The following is an 8,526-nucleotide window of genomic DNA, read 5'->3' as shown; positions in this document are numbered from 1 at the left end:
ATTTATCCAAATTTTGATAGCATGTTTTACCCTAAAATATATATATAATGATTTAGTCAATATAGTCACTTTTAAAAAAATATAATGATTACACCTTAAAAGATTAAAAATGCCTTATATTTTTAAACATTTAAGTTTTTAAAAAATATTTTGTATTTTTGAACGGAGCGAGTATATTTAATATTTTAATACACACATACACACATTATTAAATCATTGAAAGAAAAATCAATATACTCCCTTTAGAGATCCCTATTACTCCTCCCATTAAAAAACATAAAATATTTTTAATTGAATTTCACCTTTTAATAAAGTAATTACTTATCTTTAAACTAAATTTTTTTTATATTTATCCCTATTTAATATGATATTTTATCTTAAAATAAATATAAAGTAATTTATTTAATAGGGATACTTTTAAAAAAAAGATAATGATTATACTTTGAAAGATTGCTAATACCTTGTATTTTTAATATTAAATTTCTCAACAAATGACTTGCATTTTTTTAATGGAAGGAGTATAGGACACTTTCTATAAGCATTGTTTTTTTATATAAGGGACACTATGGGGGTGATAATTACGTTTTCCCAACATTAACCTATTTAATTAAACTCATAAATTATAAGAGAGAATGTAATATATATTTAAAATTTTTTCATGTAAATAGAAGTAAAATTAAAAATTTATTTTATTCTTAAATAAAGTTAATAATTTAACTACCTTTGCTTAATTTTGATGAAATAATTAAATGTATTTTATAATAGAAATTGAAGAGTATATATAAAGTGTAGTACTCATTGGGATATCATTAGATATTTTTATTAAGACTCATTGAATAACTAGTACATGCCAGTGAATTCATATCTTCATCTCAGTGAGGTTAGATCCTAAATATAATGTAAAACTCTTCCAATGTGGTTTTTCCTATGTATGTTTCGAACTCATCATCTTATTTTCTCGTTTGAAAAACTCAATCTTAATTTAAGTGTTAAAATTGCCTCGACTCAGTCCAATTACTATTTAGTTTCTTTCAAAATTTGGCTAAAACATATTCCACCATTGACTTAGGTCAAAATCTTCTATCGATCCTAAAGCTTCAGAGGTTCTTAATTTATCACAAAAACAAAATATTGAGTAAAATTTTAGTTATATTATTTCCCCATTCCATTATTTCTCTGACACCCATTCTATTAAGTAATATTGCATAGATAACGTAAAATTGCATTGAGAGACACGTGTGATGGAATCAGTCAGCATGCAATTCTCTGGGTCTTTTATTATTAACTGACTAAATTGTAAATTCCCATATATATCATACATTGAAAAATTCTTCTTCACGTGAGAACCCAATCAACAATTTTTATTTTTTTTGGACAATCTTTATTTTTACTCTTCCTTTGCCCTTTCTTTGTTGTTTTGATGGATGCAACGTCTTATAATTCATTAATTACTTTACATAAGATCCTTCCTCCACCGACACCCTAAATTTAGGCAACAATTGTTTTAACAATCATTTTGTTGTTCTTACTTGTTAATAGAATTTGTGGTCTTTAATTGTATCGTTAGAGGCCTAAACGTAATGCTCTCAAAATTTTATTTATATGGCAATATTTACACCAAATATAAATGTTAATATTTTTATATAGTATATTCTTTATTTTCATAGTTCTGCTTCACTTTCGTCGGGGTCATATTTTTTAGGGAGAATGACAATTGAAGACCCTGTAAGAAAAAATTAATATAAAATAGAGACTTTTGAGCTGTAAATCCTGATATTTCAACTATAAATTCTTAAAGTTTCAGTTGTAAGATGTCCTCGATATTTTTCAAGGATCATTATTTATCATTCTCCCTGTTTTTTTTTTATTGACTTAACATTGATGGTGTATATTAATTACATGCGTATACATTTAATGTGACTCTATTTTACTTTTTCAAAAACTGATACATCGTGACTTTCATTTAATAAAACAAATTACTCGTGATGATTAAACAAATCAACTAGCTAAAATAAAAATCAATAAAAACGAAAAGTAATTTTAATTTCCTGTTTTTAATTATATTTATTAAATTTAATGATATATATAATTTTTTCTTTATTAATTTAAATTTAATATTATAGTATCAAATAATTCATGAATTTTCATGTATTAATTTATGGAGATCAATTCGTAATTTCCACAAATTAAGTACCTTCCATCACGCGTCCTTATTAAGTGATCAGCTCTTGTCATTTATACTCAACACTTACTTTATTTATTTTTCAACTTGATTGAAAAGAAATATATCATGTAAAATAAGTGGCTTAAGTTGTATCTTAAAATAACTCATACTTTTCAACTTATTTTTACATTTTTCTAGAAAATAGTTTAAAGTTGAATTTTGGTCGACTTTCAAGGAAATTGGTTTGGTTTCGTTTCATAATTCATTTGGATTGGTTTGGTACATACTAAAATATTTTTTTTTATAATTTTCATGACTTTCTTCTTCTTTTAAATGTAAAAGTATAAATTTATTTATTTTAATTATAATAATTTTATTATTAATTATTAATTTTACATTTAAAATGTTTTTATTTTATATTTTACTCATTCAAGAAACAAGGAAAATAAAAATTTATATTGCTTAGATTTATAATGAATCACTTGGAAAATTGAAAGCTATAAAAATTAAAAATAACAACCTAAGTGTTATGACAATAAATATATAATTTTTAATTTTTTTGATTCGATATATATAATTTTTAATTATTTTTACATAGTTGAACATGGCTACTGCGGATTTGCAAGCAAGTGTATTTTTTTTTAACTTATCAATATTTTCATGTTCATAAAAATATAAATTAAATGTAACAGGTTTGATTCATTAATCTGGTTCATATTCTCAAATGTGAATTGAATTTTACTTGAAGTTAGTTTTGACTTTTGATTGATTCTTTTTAATTTGGCTTTGTTCAATCGATTTTGAGCACTTTTCTTTTTTCTTTATTCCATTATCTGATATTATAAAAAACTTGGGATATTATTATTGCCCACTCACCCTAATTCAAACCTATATTGTGTGAGATTAGTATTATCAATGATAGTCTCACAAGTATCTTAGAAATGCTTTTAATATATTTATTTAACGCAATTGCATATCCTAAAACTTAAATTCAAATTCAAACTCAAGATTCCAAGATAAATTAATTTAATTTTCTTTATCAGTTGAATCAAAAGCCCCTCAATTTTTTGAACACTTTTATATATCCTTCCATACCACAATTTAAGTCGTTAACTATTTTACATTTGTAAAAAAAGTTGGTCAAAATCTTGATTTTAAAAAAAAAATTTAACATCTTTTCAATATTATACTTAAATATAATAAATATAATATTTAACTTATTCAAAACATTCCTGTTAATTACTTGAATGGAATATAATAAAGTAAAGATATAATTTAAAATATATATATCAAATATACTCAATGTCCTATATTTTGGATCAAATGAGCTTTTAAAAAATATCTTATATTATATTTTAAAAGGTATATTTTCTTAGGAAAATTTATAAGTCGTTATTATTTTTTTAATTTTGAATTAAATCTTTACAGTTTGATCCTTTAAATTTTTTTAATCCCAAAGACTAAAATCCATGAATTTTTCTTTAAAAACACACAATTAAGAACTATTATTTTTATTAAAATATTATATAACTTTAGAATTAATTGTATAATTTTTATAACTCAAAATTTTATATAATTAAATTGTCTTTTAAACAATGTTTATACATGTGGAAATTTTATTAAAAAAATTAAAATTTAAATAGTGTATTAAATAAAATATTATTTTTCCAATGTTGAATAATTGTATTAAATTAAATTTTCTATAAAATATAAAAATATTTTTATTTTGAGAAATTTAATAATTTATTATTAATCTTTTATTAGAATTTATTATTAATTTTAACATTTGAGAATTGACATATTTAATGGATCAAATTATAAGAGCTTGATTAAAAAATGATGAGGACTTAATTAAAAATTAAAAAACTACAAGGACTTGCATATTAATTTTTTTATTCCATTATATTAATACAAGAAATTCATTGAAACAGTAAACTCTTCTAATAATGGAAAAATAATAATAAATTTTTAATATATATTATACACACACATTCAGTCCATGTACATGTGAAGTTATTAAAAAAAAGAGCTAACTAAACTAATCGATTTAGTCATTAAATTTAATCTTTATCAATCAATTCCTTTAATTTCATTATCATGCTCGATTTGTCCTTACAGGTTAAAAAGAAAATCAACACTAAAAAATCTTACTGTATATGATAATGACATTTTAAGAACTTAATTAATAAAAATTAAATTTTTAAAAAATCAAATGAACAATTAAGGAAATATGACAAAAAAATATCCTTAAAATATACAAATGATACTAAAATCTAACGAAATATCATAATTCTTTGGGTTATGGGTCACTTATGCCCTCTAAATATTACCCTTAGGTCATGTTTGGTATGAAGGAATGAGAAAGTGGGACTGAAATTAGGACTGATTAATCCCAAGATTTTGTGTTTGGTATGTGAAAATGAAGATTTTAATTCCAATCTTAATCTCACCTAGGTGGAATTATTCAATACCACCACCCCTTGGTATTGCAAAATCAATCCTAAGATTGATTTTGTTAAAGACCAAAATGCCCTTACCCTTGCCTCCCATGCAATTCATCTTCTTCCTTTACTAGTTCGAGTGTCTGGATCTAGCATCCCTTATCCCTCCCCTAGATCTGCTGTTGTCATCTTCAATTTGAGAGATTCCTAATCTGGTTCCAAGTCATGGGATGATCTCTATCGCTGTGTTTGCTTGGATCCATCATCTTCTTCAATTTGCTCGAATCTGTCATATATGTCTGACCTTGCACCTTTGTCTCCTCCTTCGTCTTTTATGCTTTCTCCTTCTTTTTTGATCTCACGCCCACTAGCCTTTGGGTCTCGCAAACGCTGCCACCTTCTCATCCTCTGATCTTGCAACCACCAGCCTTTGGGTCTTGCAAACATCATCGCCTTCTCCTTCTCTAATCTCGCAACCATTTGCCTCTGGGTCTCGCAAATGCTGCCACCTTCTCCTTCTCTGATCTCGCAGCTACTGACCTTTAGATCCTGCAGTGAAGGGGGTGGTGGAGCATGGATCGTGGTTAGAGAAGATAAATCTTTGTGTTGCCATGGTTGCTCGTCGAGAGAAGGTGAAGGTGAAGGAGAGTGATCAGTTACAATTTTTTTAATTTTAAGGGGTATTATAGTCTTTTTATAATTTATGTTTAATTGTAAAATAAAATAAAAATAAGTATTCTTTGCAAGTATTACCTTATACCAAATATAATTTTAAAGTCTCATTCCTACTACCATTCCCACTACCAATACCAATCTCAATCCAAACACTAATTCCTCTAAATTAAGGTCTACATGCCAAACAGGGCCTTAGGGTCTGCAAGTACTTTAAACTTGAAACTGGGTCATTTTTATCCTTGAGCGACCATTATGTAGGTCATTATTGTCCCCAACATTAATGTGCTCAATAGCTGTTATATGGATCCCACCATTTGTATTTTTTAATTTTTTTTTTTGGGTTAATGAGTAATATACCTCCTAAACCATTGTGCAAATAATATTTAAGGCTCTAAACTCGTAAAATGTGCAAAAACTTTTATGAATTTTTAAATTTGTAGCATTTGACCCCCAAATGTTAAATATGAGAAATGTTTGTTACTTTTTAAGTAGTAGGGCCTACTTACATGCTGATGTAGCATTCATATATGTCTACTCTTCTCCTTTTCCCTTTCTCTCTCATCATGAATGATCTATCATTCACCTTTTTCCCACCTTTGTCTTCACTGCTCCTTACTCTCCTTTCATTGTCACCATCGAGCACCTTATTCCAACTCTTTGTATGATATCCAAATGAGGTGATCTAAGTCTCAAGATAGATAATTTAATGAACTAGCTAATGATACTAATTTCATTTTTAAATAATAATATATCACCAAGTTGGACACTCATAACCAAAACAAATACTTTTTCACACATTTCACTTTTTAAGGTGTCCAGACTTACCATCAAATGCCAAAAGCTAGCACAACCTTCTAGACCACCCTTGTAAAAGTTAAGACTACTTGTATAATGCATCACATTCATGCCAAAACAACATATACCAATTTTTAATCCCTAACCCTAACTTTTCAAAATATTCAAGAGGGTTCACAATATCATTTTCTCAAAACCATTCCAATAAGGGGTATGCTCTCACACATGCTCGCACTATTAACTTGGCCTAATTTAAATTTATCATTTCAAACCAAAATATCTATGGGCCCAAAATATATCAACACCATAATTAACTAGAACAATTGTGCAAGCATAACAAAATGAAATCCTAATTGGCAAAAATCCTTACACATCATATATAATAGAATATAAATTGCATTGAAGAAAGGACAACTAAGCCTTAGCCTGTGTAACTTCCCTTTTGCTCTTATAGCGACTTTCATCTATAAAATGTCAATAGAGAGGTAAGTATAACAACTTAATAATCAAATTACACTAAATCAAGCACATGTAAGTAAAGTCAATAACAGACATGCAACGCGGCATACTTAAAATCAATAAATTCAATATACTCAAGCATTTATAAACAAACAAATGATGTATATGTAAACCTTACGCCTTATATCTTCCATTTTTCCCCTTGACTAAGTCCATGGGCTATGAATATAAATAAGGCTAGGTCATATGATTGACTTAACTTAAGCTCTCCAATCGTGAGGGGTAGCTTGGCCAAAAGCCACCTCGCTCACTCTCAGACTTTGGTTCCCCTGTCCTTAAATTAACATGATGTCTTATACTAGACTTTATACCATCTTCTATTACTAAGAATGGTAATGTATAGCGCTCACTGGACTCCACACAAATACTCTTATAAGAAGTGATGATTCATGATTATTAGATGTATACCAGACGCCACACTAATTCCCTTATTGGGGAAAGTGATTCATGACATGTGCCAATAAAAATTTGGTCCAGGTGTTGACAAATCCACATAGATTTCAACTAATTCCTAACTAGGGTATCATTACCCACTCCTCATGCATAATGATGAATTCTATAATCATGTTTAATGGCCATGAGAAAATAATTAAACACATGCTCAAGTTTTCACATGAATAATCATTTAATACTTTTCATAAATTGCATTTTAACCAAACATGCTCACTTGCTTACATTTCCCAAACATCAAAACATATAGTTTATCATATACAAAAATATGATTTCAAGTCCACAATCTCTATTAATCAACTAAACAAGTAAGGTGCAAGAAATAGTTTTCTCAATTACCTCAAACCTTTAGGTTATTAAAGGTTATCCTCAATTAGATTTGCTTCCCAAGCCAAATTTGAGTTCAATCAATGTTCAACAACGTTTCTCTACAATATTCCAACAAATCATCATCAATATTGTTTCGACTCCACAATTCAAATTCTAATTCACAACTTCCAATTCAACCTAACCAACTCAAATATTAACCCTCTTATATTTATCACAATCAACACACTCTAAAACCATCTATTAGCTTCAATAGGCTTTCATTAGCTCATCTACCATCCTTATCTAGCTTCCAACAACCCAATTCAACACTTTATCTCTCTGAGGGTTCGTTACCCAATCATCTAGTCATATAAACTCATTAAGGCTTAGGTTTAGAAACGTAAAACAATCTCCATTAGCTTAAATGATACTTTTCATAACTCCTATCAATCCAAACTTAGCATTTCACAATATAGGGTTTGGCCAAAATGGATGCCTCCATAATAAAACCATTCAAAATCATTAGTCTTAGGTTTAAAACACTTAGATAACTTTCATTAGTCCCATTTAAACTAATAGGTTTAGACCTAAACCCTTAAAATTGAAAATCATCATTCCTCACTACAAACCCTAACTCTAAAAACATGTATAAGCAAAGAGGGATGAGTAGAGATAGTTATCTTAGTGATTTGAAGTTCAAAACCTCCTCAAAATGGCATCCTTATCATGCCCTAGTAGAGCCATGAGGTACTCCCTCTATTCTCCTCCTTTTTCCTTTTTGTCACAAGCTATTCAATCACATATGATTTAATTGAATTTTTTACCATCTGCCACAACGCATAGTGCATTTGTTATGGCAAATGGTATAGGTTTAAAGGCCAAATTTCAACTCCTCTAATTAGGCCTAGGAGGCCTAATACAACCTCAAGCCCGATCTAAATACTATAAACAAACCTATTAGATCTATTGGTTGCCTCTAACCATCATCAACTCAATTTACGTAATTAGGTATTTAAAATTTGAGATGTTACACAAAGCATGGATAAAAAGTCTAGAGGAGTGGAAGAGAGAGAAGGGAGAAGAACAAAAAGAAGAATAAGACCCACGTGTAATATTTTATGATAAAAATAAAATTTAAAATGTTTAAAGAAAAATTATCCAAAATCAAGTTTA

The sequence above is a fragment of the Prosopis cineraria genome, unplaced genomic scaffold (genome assembly GCF_029017545.1).
Source record: "Prosopis cineraria cultivar Desert tree isolate PC_DT_omini unplaced genomic scaffold, ASM2901754v1 PC14, whole genome shotgun sequence".
NCBI lineage: Eukaryota > Viridiplantae > Streptophyta > Magnoliopsida > Fabales > Fabaceae > Prosopis > Prosopis cineraria.
This window is presented reverse-complemented; position numbering follows the sequence as displayed.